Genomic DNA, 25865 nt, shown 5'->3' with positions numbered 1-25865 from the left:
CCTTGCTCCTACTGAAGATTACTACTCAAATGTGTCAGTTCAATTGTTTGTTTTAAAATATATCTGTCCAGTAAATACATTTTGGTTAAGTGTGATCATTTCATAGAACCAGCATAGGGCACAGTCACAAAAATAGTTGCTTGGTACATTCAGGGAACATAATGGGGTAGATGTGCACTGATCTGGTCTAAAGATTAATAGGCAAAAACCCTGAAATTCTAAATGTTCATCCACCTTTTTGCCAGGAAGCTCTTTGCTGATTTGATTTACACTGTTATCTCAGAGACTGTAGGTGGAGGATGTAGAAGATCTCCCACACTGAGGCTGTTTCTGGGTCCCCTGTGTCATGGAAAAACACACATAATTGAAGAAAACCCTCCCAAAGTTCAAGATGACTCTCTGGTTTTGACCACAGTGATAATCAGTTTTATAGTATTTTGAAAACAAAACAGATCTCAAAGCTGATATCATTTCCTCTGTCACTGGAAAGTAAATACTTTAACTTGTCTGTTATCTTATTCCTGATAAAATGTGCATCTTGTGCCGAGTTTGGACTGAAAACTACTTATTTGGTAGTAAGCTCTGACTATTCTGTAATTTTCATTTAGTTAGAAAGCTCATAGATCATTTAAAAATGGTTGGACTATGAACAAAAGAAATGGGAAGGCTTCTTTGGTCTCTGAAATGAAATATCTCCTGAGAGATTTAGGATATTTGTCCCTAATTATTCTGAACACACATACAATGAATAATAGAGAAGAAAAATCATGCACACATGCAAAGTAACTCTACTCAATCAGCAAGCCTTTAAGATCATTGTACACATAACTATTTTTTAGTGTTGGGACCCTGCTGCAAACACAACTGGCACTGAAATTCTGAAACATCACACAGCTTTGCTGTGACATGTTAACAGTGTTTATGTGACTAAGAGCAAGTTTGTGTAGAAACCAATTATGGCCAAAAATGTAGTGCTATGAAAAGTCATCGTAAATTATAATAATGATCAGATCATTATATCTGAAGCAGCCTGCAGATAAGAATACCTATTTTTTTCTGTTTCCTTTGTGGCTTTCACAGGCTTTGTTTGTCAGCTTGGCTAAAAAAAAAAAAAAAAAAAATAAAAAAAATTGGATTCCTTTGCTAGGAAAAAGGGGCTCCGAGTCCTACAAGAGTGAACCTTGCTCACAAGTATGAGCAGGCATTTGGAAAAGACCCTGAATTTTGTGAAACTTACTGCATTGCCTTGTCAGGTCGAAGTACTGATCTGTAGGGAATGGCTTTCCATTGCAGTGTCTAGGGATTACTAAGTGAGCTGCTTTTTTTTCCACTTACAAGTACAAATCTTCTTTCCTGCAGCTGAATAATGGCACAGGAGGAGCAGTAAAACAGAGGTCCCTGGTCTATGCAAATATTATTTGTGTGCTCTTTTTAATACTGTTTTTGACATACTCGGATATAAAGTTTTCTACAGGTTTTCTAATTTGGTCCATCACAACTTCTCAGCAAGTCAACCTGGTCTCTGTGACCTCTTTATAGATAAGTATGACAGAGAAAGGGTGTCTATAAGCAGAGGCAGAGAAGAATGCAAGTTCACATCTGGGTCACTGAACAATCACTGGTGCCTGGGAAACAATGTCAGTGAACAGCAGCACTTAACATTGCTTTAAAAAGGAAAGTTCTCCTGGTCTGATCTAACTCCCATTGAAATCAGAGGGAATCTTCATCCTGGTTATAATGGGAACTGGATAGAAATATAATCCAAATACCAAGCTGATTACATCCTTAATACATTCCACAAATCTAGTTATTTATTAGAAACATGGAATACTACATAAATCATCATCTGGAAATCAGAATGTCGTTGAACAAAAGCAAAAGAAGCAGACAAAAAGAAATGGAAAATGAGAAAATGAATTTGTCATTGGCAGAAGAGTTGAGTGAACTTACTACTGATCTGTTTATGAACACTTGCAGAAATGTTGTAAGGGTTCATCTGTTCCTACTTTGCATTCCAAAATGGTATGCAAATTAAAAAATAAAACCTTAAGTATACACCAGCATTTTTGAACTTAGCAGAAAGAGTGGTTTTGCACTGGCACATAGCTAAGAGCACTGAACTGGCAAATATTGGTAAACATTTGAAACTTGCTCATACAAGTCCTTGTTTGCACCTGGTGGGTGTGTACAAGTGCAGGGCTTTGCAGATGCGCTGCATCTCCTGTTACAGTAAACTTTGAATATAAGCTTTTGTTTCCCTCTGCCCCACCTTTCAAGGAAAAAGCAGATGAAAATCGTGATTTCACAGGACAAGTAATGTAGTAGGTTGACATCACTGTTGGCTGTCAGAGTCTTTTCAAAATTTCTTTGCGAAAAAGCTTCAACTACATTTAATACTGGAGAAATGTCCTAGGAGTGCCTAGAAATGACAATTTAACCTAGCTGTGAGTCCAAACACTAAGTGAAAGAAAGAGGGGATACTGGTGACAACGGAAGTGCAGGAGTGGATCTGACATTCCCAGATTTGGGCTGCTGATGTCTTTCTGCACACAACCCAGCATGTTGAAAATTTCAGAGTGTCACTGGTTCATCTGTAATGAGGAGAATTGTTAGATGTGTATATCAGCAAGGACTATTAGTCTCCACACAAAAATAGCCCCCTCATGGTCCCTGTACACATTCTTTCCTTTTGACATTTAAAATGTCTGGTAGAAGTCAGGCCTTCTCTTGAATCACACAGTTTCACCCATGGCATGAACTGTCCTGTTGAGTCTCCCATGAACAGTTTGGACATTCAGCCAGTCCATTCTCCCCATTTGCCCCCAGACTGGTGAAAGCCACCTGTTTCAGTTGACTGTACTGTCCTGATCATGCTACCTTTGGTTTTGTTTTCCTGATGGATTCCAAAATCACACCAGTAATGAATGAGCTGCACCTACCACAGTGATGAGCCATGTGCTTCTGACAGATGAAGCTTTGCAACATTCACCTCATTGAGGTATTTGATGTTTTTCCCATATTCTTCTATTTTTTCCTGTCACTTTGCAAGCACATTAATTATGTAACTAGTCATTGTGTTACTGATCCTTCTGAAGTTTGATTACTTTGGATGGAAAATAAACAATTCTTACCCTAAAGAATGTAACCAGGAACAAATACACTGTGGCTGGAGAAACTGTGAGAGAAAGGAACAGAAAAGAGGAATGACCAAAGACTAAGAAGAAATACACAAGGCTTTCGGGAAAGTAGCAGAGGAAAAGCAAGAATAGATATTATCTCATACACAGACTAACAGGTGGACAAATAAAAATACCTAATAGTTTACTAGGTGATCAGAGGTTTTACATGTTGGTCTCCGCTTTCTGAATACTTACTCTGACACTGGTACATTGTTCAGTGACCTTGTGCTCTCAGCTGTGTTGTCCAGGACTTTTTCTGAAAATTTAAAAATATGTGTTGCTATAGAGAATCTTAAGATGATAATTTCTAAGGTTACTTGTTAGAACCTGGAAGAGAAATCAGATAATACTTGAATATTTTACATGTATTACAGCCATTTAAATTACTTACTGCCTAGTAGATTTTCCATTTCTCTCTGTGTTATGTTATATTGATAGCATAATTAAGATGCTTAAAACTTTTAATTAAAGCTTCTTGGTGCATTTAAAATGTAATTAAATCATTTTGAACTTGCAGCCTTTGTTAGGTCTTTTTAAAGAAGTGGAAGAATATTGCCATATAAACAACATATATTCAATGATGACTGTTTTGTTCTGCTGCTTAATGAAAAGAAGACAAAACCTCATGGAGATGTTTTAATACTCCATATTGCAGCCTGCTTCAGAAATTTGTAAAAAATAAATCCATCATTTTATTCCACCTTGCTAATTATATTACAGCTGAAAAATCAGAGTAGTTATACTAATAATTTTTAAGATGAACTGTAAAGCTAAAATGGAATAATGTAACTTCCCAAAAATCAGGTACCATGTTATCAGATGGCTCTGTAGGCTCATGTGTGCTTTCAAAAGTTATTCTCAATATAGTTAACTTTTAGCTCACCTTTATTTGTACTGTTTCCTCCTTTCTATTAACCAGTTGAGTCTGATTTTCCAGAGATGTAGGTTGTCCAGGAATCTGTCATTTATTAATGCTAATAACACTGATGTGAAAACCTGGCATATTTGACAACAGTGGGACTTTCTTAGTACTTTCAGAACAATAGTTTAATACAATTCAGAGATTTACTGTGGAAAACTCATCCTGCTCTGTGCTGAGATCAGTCAACTGACTGTAGAGTTGAGAACGATTTACCCAGTGGCAGCTTTGGCAAATCAGGAGGCATGAGAAAAGAAAAGAGAGAGAGAAAAAAGGAAGAATATTATGGCAATTCAAATCATATAGATGTGGAGCTACATCAGGACTAATTATTTCTTTAAATTATCTCTCAAATTCTGTTTTCTCAGATAAAGAGTAATGTGTTTACGAGTTTTCTTTTGAGTAAAAACTTCCATCAAGATAAGGTCTCATTGTGCTTGTTCCAAAAAGCTTGCATTTTAAATTTACAGAAGTTAAGAATGCAATAGACTGATCAATCCTTTTATTTTCAGTAAAGATTTGTAATTCTCATTGTTCTTTTCTGTTGAAAATTGAATGATGTAACTGTCTAGCAGTGAATGCTGATGTACACCTGAGCTGTTATTTTGTCTGGCTAGAAGAGTATCTAACCCAATAGTATCACACAGGGAGAATGAACAGTTTTCCAAACATCAAAGCAGGGTCTTGTGGAGAACCCAGATTCCCCAGTCCCATGCACATGCTAAGTGTAATACTCTCAATGTATAATCGACCTAAAATTAATTACTTTAACTTCAGCTTCTAACACATGCAGAGCCATCAGCACCAGTTCCTGTTGCTTTGTTGGAAGTTATTGTAATTGACTTTTCAAAAGTTGACCCTAAACTATAAAAATAAAATGGGCAGGCAGAAGTATAGTGATCACCAAATGCTCAGTGCAATTTTTTAGTTCCTCTTGTTTCATTTGGAAACAGCACTATTCATCTTGCAAGGTAAGTGAAATAATATTCTTACACGCTCTGTCTTTCCCTTTCAGATTACTATTCTGACTTCCAAATTAAAAAAACATTTTTCAACCAGGAAGTAATACCAGCAGGCTAAACGTTTCAGGTTGGAGTTTCTGTTCTACTAATTCTATAGTTTGCCAGTATCATCTCCTCTGTGGCTGACTGTTATTATGCATCAATATTAAAAAAACAAACAAACAAACAAACACTCAAGGAAACATCTCTGTGGTACATGGCCATGTTCAGTTTCTATTATTGTCTGAAACATGCAATTTAAGTTCAAGTGGGGTTTTGCAACCAGACAGAAATCTTAGAGCTAGAAATTAACTCTCTCTAACCCAGGACCTTTCTGCCTCTCGGTTTCTCACTCTTTCTTTTCCTCTCCACCAAGCCCAAAGCCACATAACACTTTTCTGCTGTGAATTTTCTAAAGTCACCCAGCAGCTTTGGCAAATGAGAGCTGTCATAGTTTTCAGATGAGAAAATCATCTGCAGCTCACACAGATCTATGAGCTGATAGCAGTTAATTGACAGCTTGCAGGATTTCATCTCCAGGCAGAGTTAGAGGGAATGAGAGCCCTGTGGGTTTCATTTGGGCAGAGATAAAGCAGATTTTTATTCAGTGTTCATGGAGAGAGCATAATTAACCGTTTAGAAGTTTTAAGAATGGTCAAATTGTTATTAATTTTTGCAAATGAGAAAAGAGATCTTCTTTCTCTGCCAGGAAAACGCCAGTGCAGATTTCAAGGTCACTTGATGATTTCCTTTGACTGAAAAGATGGAAGTTGGAAAAAAAAGAGGAAAATATGAGAATTGAGAAATGTCATCATAAAATCATTCAGGATGTGAAATGAACAAATGTCCTTTACCAACATAATGTACTTTAGCTAACATTTACTACATGTTCATATAACCTACTGGAGACTCTACAGGTGATGAAGGTTTCCACTGTTATTGTAAATAAGAAACTTGATGCCAGCAGCTGTCTTTTATGTTGCTGCTATAATTTTTAAAAAATCTATTCTTAAAGGAGAAATTGAACCATTAAGCAAGGTTGGTGGCTTGGTTTTCAAGTTATGTAATACAATACTTTCAAATGCTGTAAATTCCTGGAATGATTATATGACTACAGAATAGGAGAATTAAACATCTGTAAATTGAAAAGAAATATACCTTAAGTATCTTTAAACAGTAATATAAAAATTCAGCTAATAACTGAGAGTTATGATGCCCTAAACACTATGATGGAAAACCAAAACTCAGATATTTGCTTGTTGACTAGGCAATAGCTTTTGTAAAATATAGACTAATAGAGCCATGCTTCAGTTTCTGTCTGACTGAGTTTCACTTTTCTAGAGCAGCCAACACAGGACATAGGATACCTTGCAAAAATTATAACCTCTTTTCTCCTTGTAGTGTTTCTTGCTAATTTCTAGGGCAATGAGAAAAATGGCATATCTTCTCCACAAGAATAAATCTAGACTCTTGCATTGCATAGAAGTATCATGGCAGTCAACAATAAGAAACCACAAACAAGAATATCAGTTAGCACATTCTTCCAATTTAAGCTGTAGGTTTTATGACACTCTCCTAATTCCAGTCTTGTAGAACATCCTTTTTTGTCCATCCCTGCACGGGTTGACACTCCTTCTCTTCTTCCCCCCTCCCTCTTCTCGAACTTTCTCTCTCTGGTCGCCCCAAGTTTTCAAACCTGAGAACACACAATATGATAAAAATCATTGCAACATGTCACATCCCATTTTCTGACCTGGAGATACTTAGCAACCTCCAACAATTCAAGCTACAGGAGTTTCACTGCTACAATAAATGTATAAACTCTTGGTGGTGAGAGTCCCTCCTGCTAGATGGGCTCTGGGCCCTTATGTTTAGTTGATTGCTGCAGGATGTGCTCTCTGCCTCTGTTATTTTTTTTCCTGGATGGAGATGTGAGTGCCAAAATTGTGGAATCTTTTGAAGCACTCTTTTAAGTAAAAACCTTGTAAATAAGTTTACTGAATAAAAAAATCATCTTAGGGAATGAGGGATCACTGACTTTGCAATGAGACTTTAAAGAGTACTTTCCTTTAGCTCACAAAGATTATCTTATCTTTTTTTTGCTTAAAGTAAATCCTTATTATTACAGTACATGAGGAAAAGATTGTTTTGGCTTCCTAAAACCCACATCTGAGGACAAGGCGTTCTTGGCCTGATTTCTGTTTATGTTACCTACTCTTTATCATGTTGTGTTTTTTTTTTTTCCTTTTCTAAATGCTATGTCCTTTTGATTTATTGAATGGTAAACTGATATCTTTGGTAACTCTCAAAAAAATGCTGAGACTGTGGCTGTCTTGAGCTACCTCTTTATTCTTAAAACATATTTAAATATGGTAGAATAATGAAGTCATAAATAATCATTCCTTCCTTTTTGTGTCATGGTCATTACTGTGCTATTAACTTTATTAGCAAAAAATTAAGAGGGTTAGGCTATGAAAACCTCTTCTATTTCAAGTTTCAGTAGTTCAAAATTCATGACTCCATTCTTCACCCAACTGAATGGAAAAGCTCTGCACACTACCTTAAAACATCTGTGCTTTCCATTCATGTTAGGGACAACCTCTCTCCTCAAAAATAATTGAATTCATCCTACTGGTGTACCAGAGCCCCAGTAGGTATAAATCATAATGCTCAACCAAGACAAATGTGAGTAGCTTTTCAGTCTGAGTGGGTCCATAAGAGGAGAACACTTCTGATGAGACTCTAGAAGACTTTCCAGTTAAATCCTTTTACTGCCATGAATTATTCATATTCAGACCATGGGTTACCAGTAAACAGGAAGTCTTTGCAGTAATAACACTGCCAGACAGTTAAATGTCCAACTATACATTTTAGCCTAAAACTCACACAGTTTTACAAAATGTGGCTGTCATATCAGTTTCAACAAACTAATAATGAGATAGCTAGCTTATATCTTCAATTTTCAGCAGGCCTTTAGGTTTTTCAGTCTGAAAAACTTATTTAGTTTTTACAGTATGAAAGTTATAGACATGGTGACATTTAAACCTTTGCTTTTCATAGCATTTCACACTTACACCATTTTAAAAGACAGCTATTAACATTTACAAAAATCTTTCAGAAACCAAATGTTCTAACATGCAAAATTCCAATTATACTGTGTAAGAGGGTTATCGACTATTCTTCTACAAGTATACTTTGAAGTGCTTGGTATTAAACCAAGAGCTAAAATGTCAGTTGCACATAGACAATAAATTAAGGTTTATAAAACCATGTAAGATTTATTTAATATTATAATTTTGACCTTTAGACTACCTTAACCATAGCTTGCTTAAGTTTTCCTCTCTCTTGCCCTCCTTCTTTATCTGCCTAATCTTTCTCGAATGTTAAACAAAGGTTGTGATGCCAGTTATAAAAAGTGATATAAACCATTCATAGTATTAGTACTTTCCTCCAACTGTGGTAACACAGTCACATAAACCATGTTCTGTTCTTCAACCGAGATGTTTTTGGAATTGGTTGGGAAGTTCAATAAACAGCATTTCCAGGGCTGGCAAGACACAGCTGTTTAATTTTCAGTTTCTCATTACAAACAGCCAAAACTTTCAATGAAATGCAAAACTAAAAATACAAATGCAGGTCAGCTCTCGTATCCTACCAACATACACTGAGAGGAAGACAGGCGAAGTCAAAAGAGAGGTGACAATAGCAGGAGAAGAAGAGGAACTCAGTGTTAAGAAAAAAACAATCTTGCAGAAGACAGGTATAAGTGAATGTGTTTTGAAACACATTTCAGCTCACAGTAAACAAAATGCTACTCTGCAAAGGTAAGGGATGAATTAACTATTTTTTGATGGCTTCACATTAAGGAGACTCCCTCTCCCCAGACAAAGAAGCTCCTATGTCAGAAGCTAAGTATCTAAACTATTTTTGGCATCTCTGATATTATTGGCTGGTAATGACCAGAAAAGTCAGAAAAGCAATTAGGGAAGGAAATAAATGCTGAACAATCTACAAATAATCTTCTCAGTCACCTACCTCTGAGGTATAGCAATGTACACCAGTCAAGACTGAGGAATGACCTGAGACTGTACATGGAGATTAGAAACTCAGCTTAATGATGCTTTTTTCTTTACAGAGCAACATGGATGGTGTGAACTAGAGTTCATAGAGAAAACATGCCAGGCTTTCAGATGTCATGAAGGAAACGGAGGAAGTAAATGTGGAAAACTGCTTTGAAGCTCTACTCTAGATAATATTCTGCTATGAGCTGAGCTGTGAGACCCAGATGACTGAAAGGGCAGACAACACAAAGTGCCAGTGCAGAGTCACCACTTGGGAGCTCTCCCTAGACACTTTTCTTCAGATGTCTCAACTACAGAGATAAGGTTAAAATGTTGAGATTGGCTGGACAAAGATCAGAAATTAAATTCAACTCCATGTTCATTTCATTTTATCCAGGCTGTAGTTTAAAGATCCAAAGAGGTCATGGTTATTTTCTGAAATTTGAAGAAAGTCCTCAGAGATCAAAATGTTCACTATGTCACAGCATGCTTCTTTTCTGAAGTTGAGAGGTGAGCTATAGTAAATGGGAATACTACATTTTTTAACTCGACCCAACAGCAGCTTAACACTTCAGCTTCACCAAAGCCACAACATTGTTTCTTCTAGCTCACTCTGAAAGCAGGGATTTCAAAACAAATTGCTTGGGTTTCTTTTAGTTTTTACAGCAGCTGAGTATCGGAATAATTATGCAGAACAAGATAATGTTGCAAGATATTTTTCCTCCAATATGGATGGCAAACTTGAAAATTTTGGTTTTCTTTTTTTTTTTTTTTTTTTTTTCTGATAGCAAGCCTTGGTGAGGGCATTCATGACTGATAGCTGCTTTCCTTCTTCAACATCAACACAAAAGTCAAATTCTCAGCTGTAATTTGATCTATCTGAAGAGACTCTGCTCAGAGTGACTTTGCAGCCCTGCAAGTCTCACACTCAATGCTCTTTTTCTAACACTTACCATCTTCTCAAATTCTTTGTTTCTTTTTTCACCTTTTTTCTCCACTTTTTTGGTTATCTAAGAGAAGGCAGTTCTGGGCAGAGCTCAGGGAAAGGGTTGTGTTGCCTTCTTCCATAAATCTTTTCTTGGCCCACACAAGTCTCTGTTTTAATTCACTTGCTGACGTTCATTCTGCCTTTCAGCGGGCTGCAGCCTCCAGAAGGGCCCCTTTCCTTTCCTCTCCTCTGTAGTCCACAGAAACTGCATTGTTCTACCATCAGTTGAATAAATAACCACCCTGGCAAGACAAGTCTCATATCACTGTATTTTTTGGTACAACTGAAGATTTTTGTAAAATGTTGTGTTCAGGCAGCTTTTCCTCATTGTTCTTATCTGTCTCAGTGTGTCAACATAAAACATGAAAGATAAAGCCCTGCTATGCAAGTTTATAATAATTTGAGGTGCAGCATTCCTGATATTATGTAAAGAAAAATTAAAAGTCGGATCACAAAAATGATTTGGATGAAATGGTTTTGTAAATCCCATGAAGAGTAATTTAATTCAGCCTGGAACTAAAGTCGGTAGCAATTATTTGCAGGTTCGAGGTCCCAGAGAATATTCATCTCAGAACAATAGAGTAGGCAACTTTTCCCAGAACAGTGTAGCACCCAGCAGAGAGGCAATATTAGGGAGCTGCAGGAGAGGCAAGAAAGTGAAAAGGTTTATGTTATTGACTGCAGAAAAAAGAAACCTTCAGTCACATATAAAATCTATCAACCACTCTATTTTGGTTTAGTGCATTATTCATTTGCTACATCCAGTAGTGCCTTTGTTTGCAGTATGATGAGATTTTTAGGTTTCTTGAGAATTTCCACAAAATTAAATCTGGAGACCTAATAGTTAAGTCTTTATTATCTTTAGTATTGTTGGGGTTTTTTTAAATGTTTCCTCTCTCTCTCCTCCCCTCCCCCCACCCAGACCAGTACTATATGAAGGGGGTGAGGGCACTCAATCAACTTTATTGAGCCACAGCAGTTTATATACCTCTCAAGTGTCTGGATTTTATTGGAAAGTCCTCCACTTAACAGGAATTTGAATTATGGGCTATGCAGTTTTCATGTTTTGTTCCAATTTTTGCTTTGTGGCCACTGAAATTGCAAGCAGGTATCTTTAAAGGCCTAAGAAATGCAGTCAGATTCCTGTGAGGTAAATTTATTGTGTTGACTCAAATACTGTGCAAATTTTTCCTGCCACCTAGAACCAATATTGATTTAAAGAAGAAGAAAAAAAAAGCAAAGAAAACAATGAACTAATCTATCTAATTTATGTGTCCAGCATCACCACTTCCATGCCCAGATTTTATTTATTTATGTTGGGCTGGTAAAGGCTCTGCACTTAATTTTGAAATGGTAGAAATATAAGGCCAAATACATCAGAACTGGGATTTAAGTACATTGCAACATTGAATTAGGGAATGATTAATGCTACTGAGCATTATGGGGTAAAAGAACTTGAAGATCTTAGTGTCATTTGACATATGTTATTACATGCATTTTCTAATTTTCTCTCACTTATCCTGGTATGCTTAGCTGCATACTGGGCTAAATATATAAGCGAAATAAACCATTTTCATCTGGGACATAATAACTTTCTGTTCACTATGTGATGCATTGTTGAACATTAAAGGACAGCTCTGTTTCCTGGATGCTAATGAGGGTGTTGTTTGATTTGAACAACACTATAGTCAGAGATCCTTACAGTTACCATATGCTTAAGACTTTCCTCATATAATTCTGAAGACTGCAAGTCACTAAAACCAGCCAGTAGAACTCCCTATGTCTTTTCAAGCTGTATTTGCAACACCTGTACATTACAGGTTGGAAATGTAAGTTGTAAATAGGGTCATAATTCAGAAACATGAATTTTTGGCAACATTTGATAGGATTTTTTTGCAGTGATATAAAGAGGAAGAGGTTAAGTAGATAGAATGAAGGTAGAATGAAAAAAGCTGCTTCAAAGGCTATTTGTGTAGAGGGAAGCTTCTCTTCATTAGTGTGATATGTAACAAGCAGGACTCAGGTAACTGGTGTTTTTTTGGTTGTTAGAGTCCTATTTTCTTATTCTGCACGTGTGAATTGCACCTGCTGTGCAGATTGTATATATGAATAAAATGAGCACTTGAGAAACTGTGCTCATATTTTGAGCACAGACTTTGGCTTTGTGTCTTTGAATCTCTAGGCCATCCGCTGTCTGTAAGGACTGCTCCTTCTGTCATGTACTTTGATCAGATAAAAATTGAAACTGTGGCACAATAGGTAACAATTTGGAGCTAATCTTGGGAACATTAATGAATGTTCTAGACCCTGCAAATAAAATGAAGAACATTGCATTTGAAGAAATTGCAGGGTAAATGCAGTCAGAACAAATGTAATTGCCTTCCAACCAGCTCTTAGGGCCCACTGTGAGCCACAGTCTGAGTGAACTTTATGTACAAGCTGCCCTGTATTTCATCATGTCACCAGACCTGGCCTGCTTTTAGGAGACATGGCCACGTCTACACCATGAGGTAAGTAATCCCTCCAGAAGAGTCTGAAGAGAACCTGGTGTGAAGGAGATTCAAAACAAGTGTCCACTTATGAGACTGGTGTTGGGAAGATGTGGAGGTGAACCCCAACATGAAATATGAAGAGGAGGAACTGCAGAGGGCATAGGAAACATGGGGGATGGGCAGGACAGTGGAGGGCAGGAAGGAGTCAAGGACATGCAGGAGAAGAAGCAGTGGCGTCACCAAGAAGATGGTCAATAGTGCAGGGTAAAGGGATGAGGAAAATAGAGGGTAGAGACGATGTGGCTGAGCAACAGGATTTGAGACAATTAATACAGAGAAGCATGGGAGTAAGTGGAGAGGGTGAGAAAACAGTCACAGAAGAAAAAAGCAAAGAAGGAAGAAATTTTCCTCCAGGACATGGGACAAGAGGATAATAATGCTGTTCCCAACAGCCACTGCATGCAACTACACTCTTGTGTGGCTTTCAAATAATAAAAAGTCTTTCATATGGAGCCTGATAATTAAATAAGGAAAAAAAAAAGTCTGAAAATTAAAGGACCGGTGAAACTTTCACCAAGCAGACACCTGCTATAACAGCTGAACTAGGGCTAGGCTGTCTTATGGTTATTACAAGGGTTTTCACTTTGCTTAACTTGGAATTATGCCAGACACTGACCAGGCAGTCCCATATTCATGGAATAACCAAGGGGATTTTAATGATTATGAATGACTGGAAGATCAGGTTTCTGTCCAACACAAATGATATTTTAATAACAGGTATGAGAGGATGATAAAAGCTGAACATCAGATTTTTAATTTTTTTTTTTTGTTAAGAAGCTGTGTGGTTTCTTTAGGATTTCTTGTCCTCTGCATTTTTTTTTAAAAAGATGTAAAAAGTGGATGGAAAGTTAACTGCCAGTAATTGGAAACAAAACCACAGTGCAATCTCCTGCTTGTCTGTCTTCATTCTAATGTAATTTATTTAAAAATGCATCACTCTGTACATATGGGAAGCTGGGATGAGTTCATCCGAGTGCTTTTCAAGTGCAATGTAATTGTACGTTTCTCTGCTGTAAAAGGCCAACAGAAAATTGGACACAGTGTACAAAACAGATTTTTTTAAATATTTTTTTTTCCATCTGCACAACCACCCAGTTTCAGGAATGGAAATCACATAAACAAGATAAAGTGGAGTGAAAATCACTTAACATCAGATTTGTACATTCGGCTTTAGGAACAGCTTTTTCAGCTTATGTTTGTATTTATAGGATCACCACTGGGCCAGACCCTTTAGTGAGCTGTAACTGAGAGCAGATTCAAGAGGAACATCAAGTACTTTTAAAAAATTCAACCCAGTAACCAAAATTATTTGATCTTTTATTGGCAGAGTGTGGCTGTTGTAAAAAGAAATTAAATACAGTGACCAGTCAATGACAAGTAACTGCAGACGAATCCAGACTAAACTGAGTTCAGATAACTCTTGGAGTACACTATACATTACAATCAACTTCAGGTCAGACAAACACATACACTATGCATACATTCATGAGCTCATGATATTTTGCATTTTTCTTGTTTTTTTGTTTTTTTTTTTCTCTTGAAAAGATCATTTTAATTTCTAACAGGCACACTGGTATTCTTGTGCTGATAGTCTATTTCACAAACAGGTTATTTCTGGAGAATTTGTCTATTTTTACATGCAAGCAAATAAATAGTATGCAAATAACACACACATATGCCTCCTTTCTAACTGGAATAAGATATTTCCTTCTAAACCTGATTTAGTTTGATAAATGTGAGAATATACTGCAACAAGATACTTTAGGCTATGCAAAATACTGGACTGGAGCTACATTTAGTCATGGTATGGCAAATCCACTTATGAGTCCCCTGAGACAGCCTGGTGGGCTAGAATAACAGCTCCATTATTCGGAGTTTCATGTCTATCACCCTAGTTATTAGCATAGTTTTGAGGTTAAACAATGGTGTTAGTTTTCTCTGTGCATCCTCCTACTTATTCAGTATCAAATTACTTTACAATGTTTATTTAGACTGCTATCATCTAGATCAAGCATACCAGGTCCTAAAAATGTAACTTCCCCTGTAACAAGACAATTTTCAGTGAACTGGTTTAGCACCTAACTTTAACATGGATCTGGAATCACCTTGGCACAGGTTTTGAAAGTGTTTTTTCAAGCTCAATACTGAGCTTGGTGAACTAGGGACAGTGGAAAGTGTTTCAATTGTTTCAATGGGTTTTAGATCAAGACTAAGGTCTCGTTTTTGGAAAGTACTTAAACGTGTGTACATCTGTCCCTATTCAACAAAAGCATTTAAGGACATAGGCAAGTGGATTTTGTTTCATGATTAGAGGTCAAATAGACTTACAAATGCTTTCCTGATCAAATATTTAATATTGACGAAAATATCGAGCACTAAGTACAAAAAATTACAATGAGGCCCATGTCTAGGCTTTTGTCTATGCTAAATAAAACAAAGAAATATTTTCTCCTGAGTTTAAGCGAACACTTCGCTTCCAAGCTACTGTTTACTCTCATCACATCTATTTAGATCTTTAGTACTTGATAGAAATATTCCAGTGTGCTGCTTGCCACCCTTCAGCTCATGAGTAGTATACGACAGTCCTCGCCCACGCCATGGAACTTGGGACTTTGTAATGTTTTCAAGAGTGTTTCTATCTATCCATGACATGGTCATGTCTAAAAAAGTTAAAAAACCCCTACCGACTCCCACTCACCCAACCAAGAATTGTTAATCTTATGGATGCATCAGCCCCAACTTTTATGTAGCAGTAACTTAAATCTTTCTACTAGCCACTTCTTAAACCTAAGATGAGCTAATTTAATTCATTCCTGTGTTCAAACTGAACTACAGCTGGGCAGCATTTGATGGTGTTCCCGTGGCTTGTGTGCGAAGCTACAAACAAGGGGAAATTGCAGATCAGAATGATGCTCCTGTCAGCTGTCATTTCCCACTGATATATTTTACTGTAATTATTACTTTTGGAAAACTGGCATCCATTGTAAATTACAAGGTTATGTAAGTTCTGAAGATGTGCTACATTCCTGCTCTGAAGTTTTTGAAGAAATTATTTCTTTTTATGTGTTTACACTAGAGCTCAAGTCTGCCAGAGAGAAACTACACTATGTTTTAAAGTAATGTGTATGCAATGCATTTCAATTTCTCTCTTTGGCATCTCTGCACATTTTTTTTGAAGCTATATATATATATAAAGAGGAACTCTTCAGCACCAATCTAATGTTTTTATAAGAAGTATTACATGACACCCAGAATATATTATGATGCATCTATTTAACATGCAGCCTTACTAGAAGTACAAATTTGATGTTACACTTCTCTAACCTTATGCTTTCAGTACAACATTATGTCTTTTTAGCACTGACTAGGAAATCAGATTGAATATGTCTGGGAATACAGTTTCACATTGTGCATAATCCTGGTTCTGCCACTGAAGAAAATCAATGAGGGTGAAGCATTGATCTCCTTGCAGAGTGCAAATGCAGTTAGCTCTGAAACACACTGCTGGGGATTTTGTTATTCAAGTCATTCGACCTCTCAATGTGTTTGCTAACCAAGTTCTTATCATGCAGCACCTCACTAGCCTAAGCTTAGCTTCAGTTATGTATATAGAGTAAAAAGGTCCCCTTTGGAAGAAGAAAAAGGCTTTATATATGCACAGTTCTTCTACTGTGTGTATGTTTGCTCAAGGCTAAACTGAAATGCCTCTTCTTCAGTGACATTTCACAATGTCACCAAATATATGAAAGTCTCACAGAAGGATGTGTGAATATGAATCATTCCAGGAAAATGTTCTCTTCTGCTGTGATGGATTTTATTTTAGTCTGTGCTGGTTAGTCAATTTGTTTTCCTTTTTTCTTAGAGAAGGAAATTTGATCAAGTATTTCTTGATGTTGTCAAAATATACGTATATTCTTGCACATAGATACCTATATAATTACAGGTATGACAAATGCATGCACACACACATACACACACTCCTTAGATAGAGAGATATACTTAATTTTTTATTTATATATGAACTATATTTCATTCTTGTCACCAAAAATATTTTCCTAACTTACAGCCTTCCAACTGCAGACAATAAATCAAGAATTTTAAAAGTGATTGTAGATGATTCATTTAGTGCTGTCAAAATATAGTGTTTTCTTTAATGAAAATTTATATCATTTCCCCTGGAATAAAACTCAGTTAAATAAATTTGTACTGAAAGATGCAAGAGAACTGTTACACTCTGTGGTAAACGCTGGCTGATGTTTGGCAATAGGAGGGACCCTGATCTGCTGAAATACTCTGATGTTTTTTAATGCAACTACTCTGAGTTAGGATTTCCCATGGTATTGCCATTATACATATATATGTAGCTGAACCAGGTGGCATTTATATTAAGACATAGCTCTTTATGATCAATGTTAAGCAGCAACTATATAAAGCAGTTCCTCAGAATATTAAGATTAAGATAATTAATTCTGCTTTAAAGCATACTAAGACCAGACAGCAACTGTGGTAGTAGAAAGGGAAAAAAATGCCCTCTGGTTTTATTGTTGAGTACTCAATATTTAGAAAGATAAAATATTAACTGAAATATTATAAATATAGTAGATTAAAAGGATACACTGCAAACAAGTGTTATCTAAGAGACTAATATATATTATTCTTTATTTATTATACCACATATTTGGTACAATTGCAGTGAAAAAGTAAACAAAACAGGAATGTTTCAAATGAAATATTTCTTCTGGCCATTCAGTGTTACACCAGGAGCAGCTGAAATTCACAAGACAACAAGGCCTTCTATAGTTAAGCAAAAAGCTCCTTTATATAAGAAACAATTACAATAAATTACCAAAAGCATCGTACAGAACTGAACTGCTGGTGAAACATTCAATATGAATTGAGCAGCATTATAAAATTAATAGCTGAGATTGTCATCTGTCTGTTATATCAGGTGATTAAATCCACTCACTTTAAAACGTGAATACTTTGAGAAATTTTGGTATTGCGTAATTAGGTACTTTAACACAATAGTGTGTGAATATAATAATGTCTCTCATGCATATAGCACTGCCTTCAAAGCACGTACCACAAAATGTAGAGTTACAATAGAAATGAATAACGCACCCTGTCTCAGAATGAAAAAGAAACTCTTAAAAATCCTTAGAGGCAACCAAATTAAATATTTTCTTTTATGCTCACTGACTTAATTGTGTGTATCCAGTAATTCAAAACTTGACCTCACAAAACGTACAATGATGGAACCTTCTTAAATAGAAGAGTAACAGCCTAAACCCAAACCCAGTCCATCCTCCTTCAGCTGCGTCACATCCACACCCATGCCACTACCTCTTCACTACCTCCAGCTGTGACTTCAAGTAACAGGAAAGCCTCAAACTAGGATCATCTTCACATGGTAAAGTGAAACACTTCATCATCTTTTCATCCTCCCTTGTCTGTTACTGCTGCTGACTCAATTACTCATTACTCTTCTTTTCCTTTGGACTTATAAATTGTGAATTTAATTTCTGCTTTTTACCCTATATTCATGGATACTATTGCAAGAACCCACTAAGTATTCTGTCACAATGTCTCTAAAATCCATTAATTTTATTTCTACAACCAAATCTTGTAGATTCCTGCTACTTTTCCCTGTCAATACTGCATTTCCAGAGAGGAGAATGAATGCTTCCTCCTTATTTGCATTTTGTTCAAAATTAAAAAAAAAAAAAAAAAAAAATCTTTAGCTCAGTGTTTCAGCTACCTGGATCAAAACACATCCCCACATTGAAACTCTCAATCCTCTTCTTCAGGGAGAACTTATCTTTTACTTACATTTCCATTACTGTGTTTTTCCACCTTCCCATAATTCCTTTTTCTTGTATGTCTACTATACTTGTTTATACGCCAACAGAAAGAAATTACTTCCTGAACTCTGAGAAGCGGATCACAACCATGCTCTTATTTTCCCCTTTCTTTTCCCACATAGGCTCCTAGATAAAGCATGTTTCTTCCACAGACATGGGAAACACAGTTTGCTTCTTTGCAAAATGTGTGAAACACTGACAATAAATGAGATGTCATCTTCATCAGAATGAGATGAAAATAGATTTATTCTTTCCCCCACTTTCACTCAATAAACCCCTAAAAAAACTATCTCAAGCCACCAACTTCCATGGAAATTCTGGCAATACCAGAATACCTCTTTTTATTTCACCCTTATCAGTTCTGAAAGTGAAGTTCAAGTCAAAGCAAATGTGTTCATCAGAATTGCTTTGCTCTTCTGGTTTTTATCCATATCACTATTGACTCACCTCAATATTAAATAGGAAAATGTGCTGGTTTGAGGTTTTTAAAATTATTTTCTAAAAATATAAAACAAAACTACTGGAAAAAGTGCCATCTTGATATTCTTGGCTTCCTTACAAGATCTGCTTTAATTATTAATTGTGAATGAAATATCTGATGACTCCAGCTTTTTTCCTGCATGTGAATCATTTGTAAACTAATCCTGATTTCCACAAAATATCTTTTATGCATCTGTGCTGAATAGTTTATGCAAACAAATATTAGCCCATGGCTTGTTTGCAAACTGCTGACTTAAAATGTTTGTTATTCACGGCAGATGACTTATCAGAGAGTTAACACTTTATTGATTTAGTGTCCCGATAGCTTTTAAATTTTAATGGAACCACAATAGACTCTGAGCTGTACAGGGAGTGGTTTCAGTGGGTAGGAGGAAAGGAAGCATGGATAACCCAGATAAAAATGAAGCAAGGATAAAATTTAATTTATGAAATTATAGGATGCTAATATATTTGATTTTGAGAATGAAGGTAAATAAACACAGAAAGAGGTTTTAAATGTAGTATTTTTTTAAAAAAAACAACAGCATTGTTAATCCACAACCCAGTGAGCCAGAATATACAGTTAATGATATTTCCAATACAGATTTTCAAGTGAATTTCTTATATCCACTGAAATACTAAAATTCTCTGATTTTGGTATCACGAGCTTTCAATACAGAACTGGTGATTATTCAATAAATCACAACCAATGATTAACACAAGTAATTTATACCAGTGAGATGAATATACACTATATAAATATAAGAACACAACTATCCCATACCATTCTCTAATAATTTTCAATACCAGTATTAAGAAACCAAGTCATTTTCAATGGTACCTCATGTAATGCTACAGAACTATTCAGTTACACAAAAGTTTACTTTCCGGACATGTTAATGAAACAAATGTAAATTTTAACGTGCATAACATTACATTAGGCAACACTGAAAGCATAATTTGCTTTCAAAATTATGAAAATACAAACAGAAATAAATCCAAGGTTTTCTACTTGTTTTGTAACATAGAACAGATTTTCACAAAAAGTGGAGAAATCCAAAGCCATTCCTCGACTACCTCCCATTCTATAACGTGTATGAAACAAAGGCAGCACAAAAACATTTACCGGTGCTCAAATCCAAAAGACCTGATATTCACTTATTGCCACCTTTGGAAGGAGCCATGTCTCATTGAGAAACCTCAAGAAAAAAATGAGCGGAGTCAAGGCCTCAGCATTTAGACCATTCCAGTGAATGTGTGTTAGTTATATTTTTCTTTATGCATAAGAAAGTGGTGATAATCTTCTGTGACATCTTCAGCTTCTTCCTTTTGTGAGGCAGAGTTGACCATTACCTTGATGAAATACTGTTGTGTAGAACTGTGATTCTGCAAGTTTCTGAGGAGGAATTTTAACATAATACGAATTCTGAGTGCCTGTGGCTTGGGGGAACAGGAATTCGCAAAAAACAGGTTTTCTATCATTAAAGCCATAAACCAACACTGCCTGAGCGCAAGCTCCTTACTGAGTGTTTGTCTGAAAGAACATCAAAGCGTGTAAACTTTTTGTATGCTGGTGAACTACTAATTAAACTTGGTATATTTATGTCATTTTTTTTTGTATACAGCACAGCAAATGATTGCTTACATTCCTAACATTGAAAGAAAAAACCGCAGCATCTCCTTCTTCCAGATAAAGCCAGAGCTTTGTGGCAAAGTGTACAGTGCCCTTGCTGGAACTCTCAGATACTTAATCTAGACTTGAACTTCATGACTGTGCAGTCACCTGTAGTAGATGCTTCGAGACATAACAGGATTACAGGTCTAAATCTTATACATTAGTAGTTTTTGAACATTCAAGGTGTTATCGAAACATAAATATACATCTTTGGGTGAACTCTCTGCCACAGCAGCTTTCCTCAACACACAAAGATTTGATCTGAGTCTGTGGTTGTGCTGAGATATACATTGCATCATTGTCTACTTTCAGCCTGTTACATTAATCAAAACCTATCCCATTTATTAAACTGCTTCCTGCAGCTCAGGCATTTGAAATTCAGACTGCCAGCAAGCAGCTACCATGCACCGTGAAGGAAAGAGGTGGAGTAGATTTGAGTAATACACAAATTGAATTTCAAGTGGCTGAGCAGCCTCTTTATCTCTCAGTGACACAACCAGTGATTCTAACAATATTCTTAAAGGAAATGAAACCTGGAGCCACGGTTCAATCATTGAGTAGTTACGATAGTCCTTCCCAGCAGTCCTTCCGGAACTACTGATGAGTGTGACCTTTGCAAAAATGCACAAAGCCTTGATTTCTGCACAGTTAACCTTTACAAGCTGGAACCCTCCTGTGGAACCTAACCACAACAGAGGGATGCTTTGAATAAAAACACACACGCACATTTTATGAAAGAGCAAATTTAAAAAAAAAAAAAAAGGCGAGGGGGGGGGGAAGAAAAGAATAAAAGGAGAAGGAGAAAAGTCTTTGGATAGAGGCATTTAACAGTTTTCCAAATAGTTATCTACATATCTGTTTTGATCAGTATTTTTCACACTTCTCATATTCCACAGGTAACAGTCAATCCAGAAGTCTAACACCAAAGCTGGTTTTCTCAGAAATATTCTCTGTGCTTTAGAAGCACTCAGGCAAGAAGCTGACAAAACAGAAATTCAGTACAATCTTAACATCAGGTGTTGCACTAAAATCATAGTGGATGTGGGTGCCACACCCAGGCACCTCTCCATCAGTGTTCCTCCTCTGTGCACCTGATACACATGAGAGACTGCAGGCATCTGGATTTGTGTGAGAGAATAACCATCATAAGAGATTTTGGGAGAGGCTGAATTACCATTCTCCCATCTTTGCACTTCAAAACTTGAGCTCAGCCACATGCAATATTTTCTTGAGCCTTCGAGAACTCATGTTGCCTCAGCCAGGAGTATATGTTTCTAGCACCCCTTCAAGGCTGCTTGAGAAAGCAAAAGCCCATAATTTTCCTTACCAAAATTTCAACCAATGCAAAACAAATTGTTGGTGACCACAGCAGGTGAGAGAGAATGCAAACTGGTGGAATGCTTTGCAAAGATCTCTCCTAGAGGATTCTTGATGACATTTTATTTCTTTTCCAGGCCTTTTTGTTATTACCCTTGATGGTGCTGATAGCTATTTGGAAAGATTTAAATATCTCTTTAAACAATATGAGAAGCAAAGTAAAGTTCTCTTTTGTTTAGTTGATTTGGTTTCCTAAGTATATGTCTTTGCGGATATGATCTTTGGGATAATGTTTTTGGAAAAATGACTTTTTCAAAAACAAATCCTTACAATGTAAACTGTGAATTCATATATTTTTCTGTATACCTTTTAGCTTGGTGTCTACTAAACTACCTTTTAGTTTTGCTTAGTTTAGTTCAGTTGTCTCTCTCATATGTGCTGTCCCAGTGTCTATCCTTGTCATGCTGGTAGTATGAAATTCCTGCTCTTGTATTTTCTTGGGTGATTTCAGTCAGGCCAAGATACCAACTAAAGCATTTAACACAGAAAAAGAATGAATAGTGTTAAAACACAAGAAGGATTAAATGACAGAAGACTGTCACTAAAAGACCACAAACTGGATAAATAACTAACTCACAAAAATATCTTACTTTTAATAGCAAATTAGAAGCTTCATCTTGGGAGGCCATATATTAATTGTCACAATTTTTGCTTTCCTGGACAGACTGAAAACTATCACAGCTTTTTGCAATGTATTCTGTAAAATCTGTAAGATACATAGGTAAGAACAACTTCATTCTAATCTTTAAAATGAAGCCACATGCTTGGACCTCAGCAGGAAAATGACTTTAATTCATTCTAGATGACCTTTTCATTGAAAAGCAAACCCCTACCCTTAGGCTGTTTAGAAAGGTTAGGTGTACATTTTTCTTTTTACTATTATGAGGCATATATTTATTAGTGCTCTATAGTGGTTTTTTTCATACCAACTCCAGTTAGCTTTTAGAAAAATCAAACAACTCCCACCTTCATCCCTACCCTTTTCACTTTTGTATTTCATTAACTACTTCCAGACTCTTGCTTTTGAGATCTGAGTGTAAAAAAAAATCCTTCAAAAAAAGAGGAAAAAGGATCAACAGTATAATTGATACTATTCAGCAAACAATAGATCATTAAATAGTCAGCCTTCCTATTCTTTAAGACTTATTTTGGTTTCTTCAAATAGTCAGTTTAAAGGAAATAATCTCTAGTGAAATGGTATTAAATTTGCTGCTTTTCATCTCTGCCAGTAAGGATTTTGGTATGGATATACGGAGTTAGCACCCAGGGGACAATGTTAATTACCAACAGAGGAAATTATGTTCTGTATGCAGATTGGTGAAAAGTCTTTATTAACTGCTAAGAAATAGTTAATTTGTCATTAGTCAGAACACTGAACCAGAGGCTGCTGCCTATGAACCATTGATTAAAGGTTATGGTAGCAATAACCTCACTGTAAAACATTTGTTACCGTACTTAATGACCAGGTTTTAAATCATTAATCTTCCTTTGTAGGTTAACTAACCAAATGGGTGTAAGCTGTTTATAACAACCAATACCACTGATATTAATATTCAGATGTTTTAAACATCAAATAGTTTCTTAATATATAGTCTATAGCAACTTGTGTATTAATAGCACCAAATATGAAAGAAAAGGGCCTCCATTCCAAACAGACACAGCATGATATTGTAAATAAAAAAGTATAATTTGACTTTTAACTAGCATGTCTGCTTAGATAGAGTACATATGCTGTACAGCAGTAGAGTGCCATAGCCCCCTTCCATAGAAGGAATGAGAGACTGGGGAATGTGCAAGAGCACACAGAGGTCCCTGTGATGGACCAGAGTCAGGGGCAGTATCCACTGTGACTGCAACTACCAGGGCAGTGTGGTAAGCACTGGATTGCACATCTTTATGGTGATGAGAAGGTGAACTCACGCTCTACCTTACCTGTGATGCAAAGACAGACCTGCTCTGCCTGAAAGGTGAGTCTCCATTTTTGTAGGGAGTAGCAGGTAAATGGTATATCAGCCAATACAAACACAGAGGATACCAAAAATAAATTACAGTTCACTCTGATGGTAATTACTTAATCAAGCCAAGATCACCTCTGCCAAGTGCAAACCCATACAGTCATCCTTTAGGCTTCTTCTGAGGCAGCTGCACTCCTTGTTTTTCCCTCACTGCAGATTTCCTGGTGTCCACTAGTATGACAAGTCTAAGGTACAGAGCAAAATTCCTTTTGCTGGGATTTGCACTTCCTGTCAGTCTTGAAAAATCAAGCAGAGCATATACTTTGAAACCAGTCCAGCAACATTTCTCTCAGGAGTACTTCTGGAATATGAGTGTGTCACAGATTACTGCCTATACTGTCTAGAAATGTTTTGATTAGATTAGTGTATAGCATGTGCTTCACTCTGGATGTCTGTAGTCATTGATCCAGTGCCCAAAGTGAGAAGCAATGCTATTATTAGAAATCCTATTTGAAGGTTACAAACCATTGCAGGATGCCATGCCAGGACAAGCTCCACTGTGCACCTATTGTACCTATTGCAAACAAAGCCAGAGAACCTGTAGTGGACCACTGACATTTTTTATGAACCCATTTTAGCTTGTCTGAACATGCTCAGTGGTATGTACCTACAAATGCATCAGTGGCAGCATTGTTAGTCTTGAGGTAAAGAACAGAGAGCCTTGACTGTGCATAAGCACCTGCCAGCTTCCTCTGAACTTAACTAATGCAGCTTTACTATATACAGCACCTCTGGGATCTCAGTAATGAAGTGACCCATCTTTAATAATTCTCCAAATCACAGTAATACAATAACATTTGTGACCCAATCACTTAAGACAGTTACTCTTGAATAGCAAAATAATAAAGCAGGAACACGTGGTATGGTTAGATCAATAGAGATGGTAATGACGCAAATGGTAGCAAACTGCTGGGCTATATTAGCAGCACAGCAAATACTTACAACCAAAGACAGCAGCTCTGAGGAACTCAATCGCTCTCAGTAATTTCCTTTCCTCTTGGTTATTTCATAATTGTGGGAAATTTCATATACATGTTCATTCTTCAAATGTTCTTGGCCAGCTTCCATGCAGTAAACAAGCTTTGCTATTATCTGAGTATTTAACTCAGTCAAGCTCTCAATAATTTAATGACTGGATTTCATATTGCTTTGGGAATATTTGTTAATGGAATGGCTGCACTGAGAGGTTGCAATAAAATATTATTATTTTAAATTTTGGGAATTTTCCTCTTTTTGAAGGCTGTATTCTTTGTTTTGTCCCATCCATTACAGTATTGGGAGAAAAAAAAAGAGTGGTTCCTTATACACAATGACAAATTTCAGCAGACAAATTACTTTTGAGGTAAACATCACCTAAAAAGTGATTTTCCTGAAACCAGATACTTGGAAGAAAACTATGTCTTGGTTTAAAGTGCATATTCCTGCAATCTTCTGAATTTGTCTTATGACTCATTAGTGAAATACTACTTAAGAATATTTGATTTTCAGTAAGGAGCTCACATCTAAAAATTATGAAGAAGTGTTACATGTGGATGATAAGCAGGGCAATGCACTTATGGATTTTCCACATCATAGTCTATGATGATTCTCATAGCACGACTTCACAACGTGCATGTGCTGTGCTATTGATAGCTTAAAAAGTAAAATTTCCTTAATGTGGGCACTGTCATGGACAGGAGGGAAAGACTGTATGAATATATAGTTTCCCTGCATTAGGTAGGGAATAAACTACACAAGCAGACACACTGCCTTCTGAC

Source organism: Strix aluco, chromosome Z (assembly GCF_031877795.1).
Source record: "Strix aluco isolate bStrAlu1 chromosome Z, bStrAlu1.hap1, whole genome shotgun sequence".
Classification (NCBI taxonomy): Eukaryota; Metazoa; Chordata; class Aves; order Strigiformes; family Strigidae; genus Strix; species Strix aluco.
Note: the sequence above shows the minus strand (reverse complement) of the source record.